Source organism: Cariama cristata, unplaced genomic scaffold (genome assembly GCF_000690535.1).
Source record: "Cariama cristata isolate BGI_N322 unplaced genomic scaffold, ASM69053v1 scaffold24124, whole genome shotgun sequence".
NCBI classification, from domain to species: Eukaryota; Metazoa; Chordata; class Aves; order Cariamiformes; family Cariamidae; genus Cariama; species Cariama cristata.
Genome location: NW_009612705.1, coordinates 11194 through 19365, shown reverse-complemented (window position 1 = coordinate 19365; position 8172 = coordinate 11194). Strand labels below are relative to the sequence as shown.

The 8172-nt window shown below is 55.7% G+C and overlaps 1 protein-coding gene across 1 annotated transcript in view; it reads right to left on the bottom strand.

Annotated features, from left to right (window-relative positions):
- OSBP2 (oxysterol binding protein 2) overlaps positions 1-8172 on the bottom strand; it is a 30700-nt gene that overhangs the window by 14900 nt on the left and 7628 nt on the right. The window lies entirely within an intron of this gene.

Sequence of the window (8172 nt, the reverse complement as noted above, 5' to 3'; positions counted from 1 at the left end):
GGCTCGGGGACGGGACGCTGCCAGCCCCCACGAGCTGCCTCGCTATTGCCCGATGAGCGAGCGCCAGCCCTCAGAGCTCGGGGGTGAGGTTATTTTTTTACGTTCGACTGAAACACGGAGTGCCCTCGGCTCTGCCGCTTCCTTTGTGCTCAGCCCCACGTGAAGCTGAGCACCAAGGCAGGGCTGCACCTCCTCCTCCCTCCCCTAAGTCTCTGCAAGTTGGGATGCATTAAACTTTTTCTTACATTTAAAAGTCGGAAAATATGATTTTTATGGAAATTCTATACAAGTTTGGAGGCAGGTTGGCAACTTGCGGGCAAATTAACTGTGCTTGTGCATCGGCTGGCTCCAACTCATCACCATACCTAGGGAGGTCCTCTTTAGATAAAAGCTGGCCTGAAAAACTCAAAACTATTCAAAAGGACTAAAACCAGAGAGTTTCGAATGTCTAACAGACTTCTAACCATCCCCATGACTCAGTTATTTTCTGTGTTTCCATCTACTTGGATTTCACACATGACTTAGTCAGCTCTTAGCAGGCTACTCTAAATGTGGGCTGCAGGTGGCACCTCAATATCGAGGGATCTCCTGGTCAAGCAACAGGTTCAGGGCTTCAGCTTCCACGACCTGGCCTGGTTTTACCAGGATTTGTCCAAGAAAAGCTCCGATACATCAGTTCTTCATCAAACCTCACCTTTGGATAGGAGCAGGATTTAAGTCTCATCCAGAGAAAGCAGTTTTTCCTTTAATAATATCAGAAATGAATCGCCAGGAAAGTGCTGGTTTTTATATCTTAGGTGAAGCAGCACAAAGCAGAGGGAATCAATACCCCACAGTGAGAGAGAGTAATGGAGGGGGTGGGCACGCGTGCCTTTGGTGATGTCCTGAATGCTGCCGTGTCCCCCGGGAGCTCACCACCGCCCCGTCCCCGGCGTCTCCTCGAGGAGCCCCTCGGTCGCGGGAAGAGGTAGGAACCAAACTCGGATCAGATAAATGAAGGACAAACACAACGAGTTCGGGTAGGTCCTTTGGGGGGCGGGGGGGTACGGAAATCACTGTAACCCACCATATTTAAAAAGATGTTTTGCTTTGTGTTCCTCTCTGCTCTCTCCTGCTCCCTAACTCCTGCAGCGCGGAAGGCCCTGACCCTCTGTTCGTGTTATCTCCATCCCCGACGGCTCCTGCCCGCTCTCACTGCGCAGAGCCCGCTCCACAGGCGGATTGCCGCTGGATCAGTCCCAGCATCAAACCCGCCGGGGTGACTTTAAACCCACAGATCACGCTCCTGCAAACCTGCTATTTTTTCCAGTGCAGACGGGTATATGCAAGTGTCCCAAGGGCGAGCGCCAACACGCATCAGTCTTCAGCATCATTAAGGCTCTCTAATGAGACGCAACCACAGGCAGTTTTGCCGGGCAGAAGTAATTCAGCTGAAAAGTGTTTGCAAGCTCCGAAGGCGGGTTTGTCCTACGGCGTCAGCTTCTCAGCCTCTGGATTTCCATTTGCGGCCACCAGCGACCCATGGAAGCAAGGCAGCGGGGCTGTCACACCAATGGAGATACCCACCTGCCCGAGCTCAGCACATCTTCCCTCTGAGCACCAACGCTGCAACGGCATTAGGGCTGCATCGCCAGGCAGGAGAGGGGCAGAGCCCCGCAGACGTCCTCAGCACCACGATGGGCAACACGGCTCCTGCAGGCTTGGAGCAACACAGCAAGTCCCCCTCCTTTGCTGTTTCTCTGACTGCAGGCAGGGAGGTGTCAGGGTCCTGTCCCCCCAAATTCCTTGCTGTGCTCCCATCCTCCATCCCCCCAGGCCGACGGGGACCACCAGCTGTTGCTCACGTGAGCCACAGACCCCGCAGGGTTGCACAGATCGGCACAGGGAGATGCGAGACTTGACCGCAAATTTTCAGGGCACTTTGCACCACGTTTTCACCTTGTTCTCTGGACACAACTCAGCTCCTCTCCCCATCCCAAAAAGTCCTGTTGGCAGCCGCCCACGGCCACAAAGCCCACGGACGGACCCTGCCCCGCTGCTTCAGACCCAGCTTCAAGCTGAATCCTCCTGCCAGTTAAAACTAACCCATGCCCCGAGTTGGCACGCTGGCTTCTTTTCTTACGCTGATGCATGGCGATAAGAGGATGAAACCACAAGGGCAAGTAATGGGATAGCGGCCGTGACCTTCCCAGCCCAGCAAAGCTCATTATCTGCTCCGAAGGTCCCTCTCCACAAGCAGCCCACATGCAGCGGGCACAGAAATACCCAGTTGGGCACCAAGGATGGAAACTGCCGGCTGTCCCTGGCTCAGGGGGCTGAGCCCTTTAAAACAATGCGCTAGGAGATCACCTGTAATTATCCTACTGCAATTAAACACAGTTTGTGAGGTATAATGGTAAATTAGGGGAAAAGGAGGTAATTACAGAGGAGCCACGTGAAGGTAGCCCCTCCAGCATGCCACCAGGCAGATGGGAGTCATGGGACGCAGAGGAGAAATCGCTCGATCAGTCTACGGCAATCAACGTCCTAAATAAAAATCACAGCAGATAAAGTCCCAGGTCCTACCATCCCAAGGCTAACGAGCATCGCGGAGGATCCATGCTGTACCCCAAAGGGAAACCTGCACCGACAGCCTTCATTTACAGCCATATAAAAAAAGAAAAATCCAAGCGTTGGAGAGGTGGCCGTCAGCATTGCAGACTTTCTCCGCCAAGCACGGGGAAGTTCTGGGAAGGTGACTGGGATGGTGACTGGGATGGTCCTGGTGCGGTCTCAGACCCCGCCGGAGGCAGCGGTACTTCCACGCAGCTGGTCGGGACGACGCTTGCTCCTGGCAGCATCCCACAACTTGTGTCCGTGTGGATTTAGGGGCCAGCTGGGGTACGTACAGGGTTTATTCCCTGTTTTCAAAAGACTGCTGGGCCACCTTTCTGCAGCCTTTTCCGCTGTAACTCAGACACTGCCACAAGCGCCCTGCCAGTGGCCTGTCCAAACCACGGCACTCGTGGAGCATCTGGACCCACCCAGGCCAGCATCACGTCTGCTCCTTGGAAGAGACGTGGTGCCAAGGCTGCAAGTAAAGCGAGGAGCCGCTTCATGTCTCTGCACAAGTTGCCCTAAATCTCAACCACTGTGACTGCAAAAGCTTTTGGAAATGCAGCTGCTGGGAAGCCCTGATGTGGCACTGTCGTCACGGGGGTCCATCCTCGCTGATGAGGACCCCGTGGAGGGTACTGAGAACCAGGAGACTCCCAAGGGACCTCAATCCCAAGGGTCTGTCTCCTCTTGGGGAAGGATCCAGCCCAGACAGGAGAGGCAGAGGTGCAGCTCCACATGTCCCCTCCTCGCAGGAGATGAAGGGTGGGAGACGCTGTGCACAGGGAGAGGCTGCCCCTGCCTCCCAACCATGCCAGCAGTGCCTTGGGACCTCCAGCCATGGTCCAGCCATGCCCAAAGCAGCACCAAGAGCAATGCTGCACCACCTCGACCCGCTGGGGCAGCCGAGGAGGACCGGCTGCAGCAGGAGACGGTGGGACAAGGTCCCAGGACGAGCTCTGACCCAAGCAAGGAGATAAATCACTTTGTGCCCCTACTCTGCTGAGTCCTGACCTCAGAGGGGTTTGGCTCACTGCTCTGCACCACGCTGGGATGAATCCCGGCTCTGCTCCACTCCTGTGCCACTGACCCTGTCGCAACAGCTCAGCCAGCATTCAGCATCTGGGCTGAGAGCACCCACAAGCTGCTCACCCTCATCACCCCCTTGCCTTCTCCTGTTTTGGGAGAAGCCAGGGGCCGAAGGGCCCGGGAACCTCCTGTTACCCCCCCAGCACCCACGTTGCCTCAAACAGGGGCTGGGAGCACCCGAGGAGAGCCTGGACCTTCTGCTTCACTGCTCACACGCATCGACGCTCCCCAGCTCCATCAGTGGGTTGTGTCGCATCATCCCCAACAGCAATGGATCTTGCAAACCGCACAGGATAAAGACAGGCAGCCCTTTTTGGCAGCAGCGATCCTCCCTCTGTGGGCAGCCGAGGAGCAAAGGGATGGCCCCCACCAGTGACCTCCCATCAGTGACACCGGAGGGACACAAGCGGCTGCCTCAGACCAGTTCTGGCACAGATTAAGGTGAGGGCAGGGGACACGAACTCAGCCAAAACTCCAGCATCCCAGCTCATTCATTTCATTAATCCTCCCCTTCAAAGGTGAAAACAATTGCAGTCACCGAGTACGAGCAACGCCTCAAAATCCAGCTTACAAAACCCTTACGGAGCGGCGACTAAATTTAGTTACAGCTGAACCTGATCTGGGTTGTAAGCAAGACACAGCCACAAATCCACGTTACGCTGGCGCAGGGACACGGGCCACCATCGCAAAGGTCAGCGGGCAAGAGGCTCTGTGATGAACGTACCCCAAAGGAGAGCGCAGCCCCCGCTTTGCAGGATGAAAGCAAAAGAAAAGCAACTCCTTGGTGAGCTATATGGCTGGGTGTTGAGGCTATGCACATCTAAAGACATAGCCTTCATATAGACACCCCCATCACCATCTGCAGAGTTTACCCACCCCACAGCTTCTCTGCAGCACCAGGAAGACCAAGTCACACCCCAAATTGCCCACGTCCCCTGAGCCATCGCCATCACGACGCAGCTGCTGCGCTTTCGCAGCGCCCGGATGCACGGAGGGTTCGGGCAGCACTGACGTTTGCTCTGGTCCTGCCCAACGCAGCTGCTACTTCCCCCAGCCCAGCTGGGCAGCGTCGGGGCACAGCAGCGCTGGGCACACAGGGTTTGGGGGAGCCACTCGCTAACACCCTGCAGTGGGGTCCATCTCGAGGGCAGTCGGCTGCTTTCAGTTCTTCCTGGAGAGAGAGGTGATTTCTCCCTCCCATGCTACCCTGCCTGCACAAACTTTATCGGCTGCCTTCCTCAAAGGTCTCCCCATGACCAACCCTCCAGGAGCAGAGGATGCTGTGCCCATGCCCACCCAGCATCCCACCCCACCGGGAGGTTGGTTTTAATCCTCCAGCACCCCAGTTGCTGCCTCCCTGCATACAAATGAGATGGTGGGGTGCAGGAGGAGGCACAACGTGCCTCAGCTTTTGCCGCAGGGCCAGAGCTGGATGGAGTCCCAAAGTCCAACCATCAGCATTGCAGCCCTGAGGTCGTACCTCTTCTCAGCATCATCATGGCACAGAGTCAGGGCTGGAGAGCAGCGGCTAAGATGCCCTCCTCTTCCGCAAGCAAGCTTGTTTGAAAACAATTAAGATGAAGGCAAGGCTACGAGGCAGGGCTGTGTAGTTACCCCTCAATGTCCCAGCCGGTGCTTACCCCTTGCTGTCTTGCAATTCTGGCAGATTATCAGCAACTAATATAAAACCATCTCCATCCATCTGCAGTGCGGGCACAAGGTCCCAGGGAAGCCCAGTGTTACCTGCAACCAGGTGGCAGAAGGGGACGGAGGTGGCTTCTCCTCTCCAAGGCCAGAACAAGTCGTTGTAGCAGGTCCTAATCCAGCGTTGGATGGTGGAGCTGTAAATCACCATCAAGACAAGGAGGCACAGCCAAAAGAGCAGGTTTTCATGGAAGAACACCACCAAGGCTCCTGCAAATTCCCATGGAGGAAGAGGCAAGGTGCCATCAAGGCCCTGCTGGGCAGTAGGAGGTGAGACATGGTGACACCAGCTCCATGGTCTCTGTCCCCGTGCCCAGCAGCCACTACTGTGATGGGCAAATTTAGCACCTTCCACCCATTTGTCACAGAAAATAAACCACATTTCATAGCTTGTTGCAGGCTAATAGGAACGTCGTTAACAGCCCGTGGATTATTTATGCAGCTGAAAACGATCACCCGAGGTCACCCGTGTCCTGCCAAGGCGATGGTGTCACACGCCCACGGGCATCTCTGCAGAGCGGCAGCGCTCCTGGTTCCTCAGCGGGAGCAAACAGTCAAAATTAGATACAAGGAACAAAGAGATGAGGTTAATTATCTTGAAAGTGTAAACGGTCACATCGAAGTATGCCAGATTTCTGACCACGGGTCTGAACTACAGAGGATGACTACCTCTTGGAAGTTCCAGCAAGGCTGAGCGTTCCACCACCTCCAATGCAATGCCGATAGATGCCGAGGGAACGCACTCAAACCTGCAGTGCCACCTGCCCTGAGCATCCCGGAGGAATCGCCCTGTGAATCTAACCTTTGGGGAGGAAAAAAGTCTACCAGGGAAGGGCCCACTGGTCTGGGAGCAACATCTCCTGCTCCTCAACCAGACCCTTCCTTTGCCTGCATGGGACAAGGACCACTTCATCACCCAGGAGTGACACAAGAGGAGGCAACTGCCAGATGTGTTCAATCATCCTTTTCAATAGTGAATTATACAGCAAGAGTCGTTACTTCATTCACCAGCGGAAAGAGCGCTTTGCCATTTTGCATGCGCCTGGTGCCTCAGAGATAAGTGCTCCCTTCCTTCCTGGAGTCATCAAAACCCCGGGACACATCTGCACTGCTGCTTACTGCAAAACAGCCCCCGAGGGAAGGGCGAGTTCTGATCCTCTTTTTAGCTCTGAACACACTCCCACCCTGTCAGCGCTCCAGGCACATGGCACGGCATGAAAATGAGCCGTTCGGATTCAGAGCAGTGAGCTATGGAGAGCATCTGCACCATGAGAGGGTTAATTTGTCATCCTCCCTGCCCTTCCCCCCCAAAATACTCTGAGCACAAAGCAAAAGGGAAAATTCAAGGATGGAGCCAGCCTGAATCCCAAATCATCTCGCACAAACAGCCGGATTGCAACGAGACATGGGTTTGAGTGCAGCCATCTGCCGTGACAGTGACGGCACCCACCGCCGTGCCGGTGGCCCAAGGCCAGGCTGGCCGGACACCACCAGAAGCAGCAGCGGAGGGAAACATCCAGACCAACACAGACTGCTGAAATAATGGCAAAGCTGTCCCAAATCCTTGGAGTGACCCTCAGCCGGCTCACGAGCATCCCGGCTGTCTGAAGCAGGAGGATGCAGGCACACCGAGTGCCGCCTCGCCCTGGGGAAGGGCTGGCGACAAGAGCAGAGCCTGAAAGAAGGTGCTGGGCTGAGCCTCGCCAGGTCACGACACCGTGAAAAAAATAAGGTGGCATTGCATAAAAACCTGTGAGGACAGCAGGTATGAGTTCCACACCGAAAACCTACTCCCTATTGCTTTTCCTTCCATACTTCGAAGGGTTAGAGCGGAAGGAGCTTTACATCCAGGCAAAATGGGTGCTACAGAAATGCATGGACATGGAAAAGTTCATTAGTGCCCCAATGGGGAGTGGGAAGACGGCAGAGCAGAGCAGGACCCAGCCCACCTCTCGGTGACCTGCAGCACACCCTGCACGCTGCCGATGTCAGCATCTCGGCGAGACCCCCAATGCTCACCCAAGGTGCTCCCAAAACCGCTGATGGTCCCCTTCCCGGTGGCACCATGTGCCCCAGCGGTGCCCGTTTCCCTCTGGGGACTGTGGATCCCCCGAGAGTCACACAGAGATGTCCAAGACGGAGATGGCTATACCTGGGTGGGAGTCAGATCTGGTCTCACGGTTGTGCCTCAGGGAGTTTTATTACCTTATCGTGTTATTTTTGACCATCTGCATAAAAGCCACAAAGACACCAGTGTTCCCCGCCATGAGGCAGGCTCAGCACCGCTTAACCAACCCAACACACCTTGCCCAGGGTGTAGCTCCCCAAAGAGGACCTCACCCCGGGGTCCGAAGCAGCAGAGGCAGTCGGGGCTGGCGCTGGCCATTCAGCCAGACCCTGCCCGCAGCAAGTGCCACTGCAGACGTGTAATCCACCCCATGCAATAGAGAGGGGATTACTGTGAAACAGCGGCAAATCCGCCAGCCCCGCTGTGTTCACAGGCTCTAATGCCGTACCCAGGCAGCCTTCGCATAGGCTACCAAACCGTCATCATTGCGTACTCGGCACAATAAAAGGAAATTTTCATTGTGGCTCTGCGAAGTGGAATAAGCCAACACTGCCCACGGGTGACGACCCAAGCGATGCCAGCCAGGAGCTGTGGCCCAGGAAAGACGCAGGGTCTGCTTTCCAAAGCATCGCGCTCTGGTGGAAAAACAACCACGACACTTGCTGGATGCTTCAGTGTGTCGGCAGCACTGTCCCCCTCCACCCCCAACCCCGCTC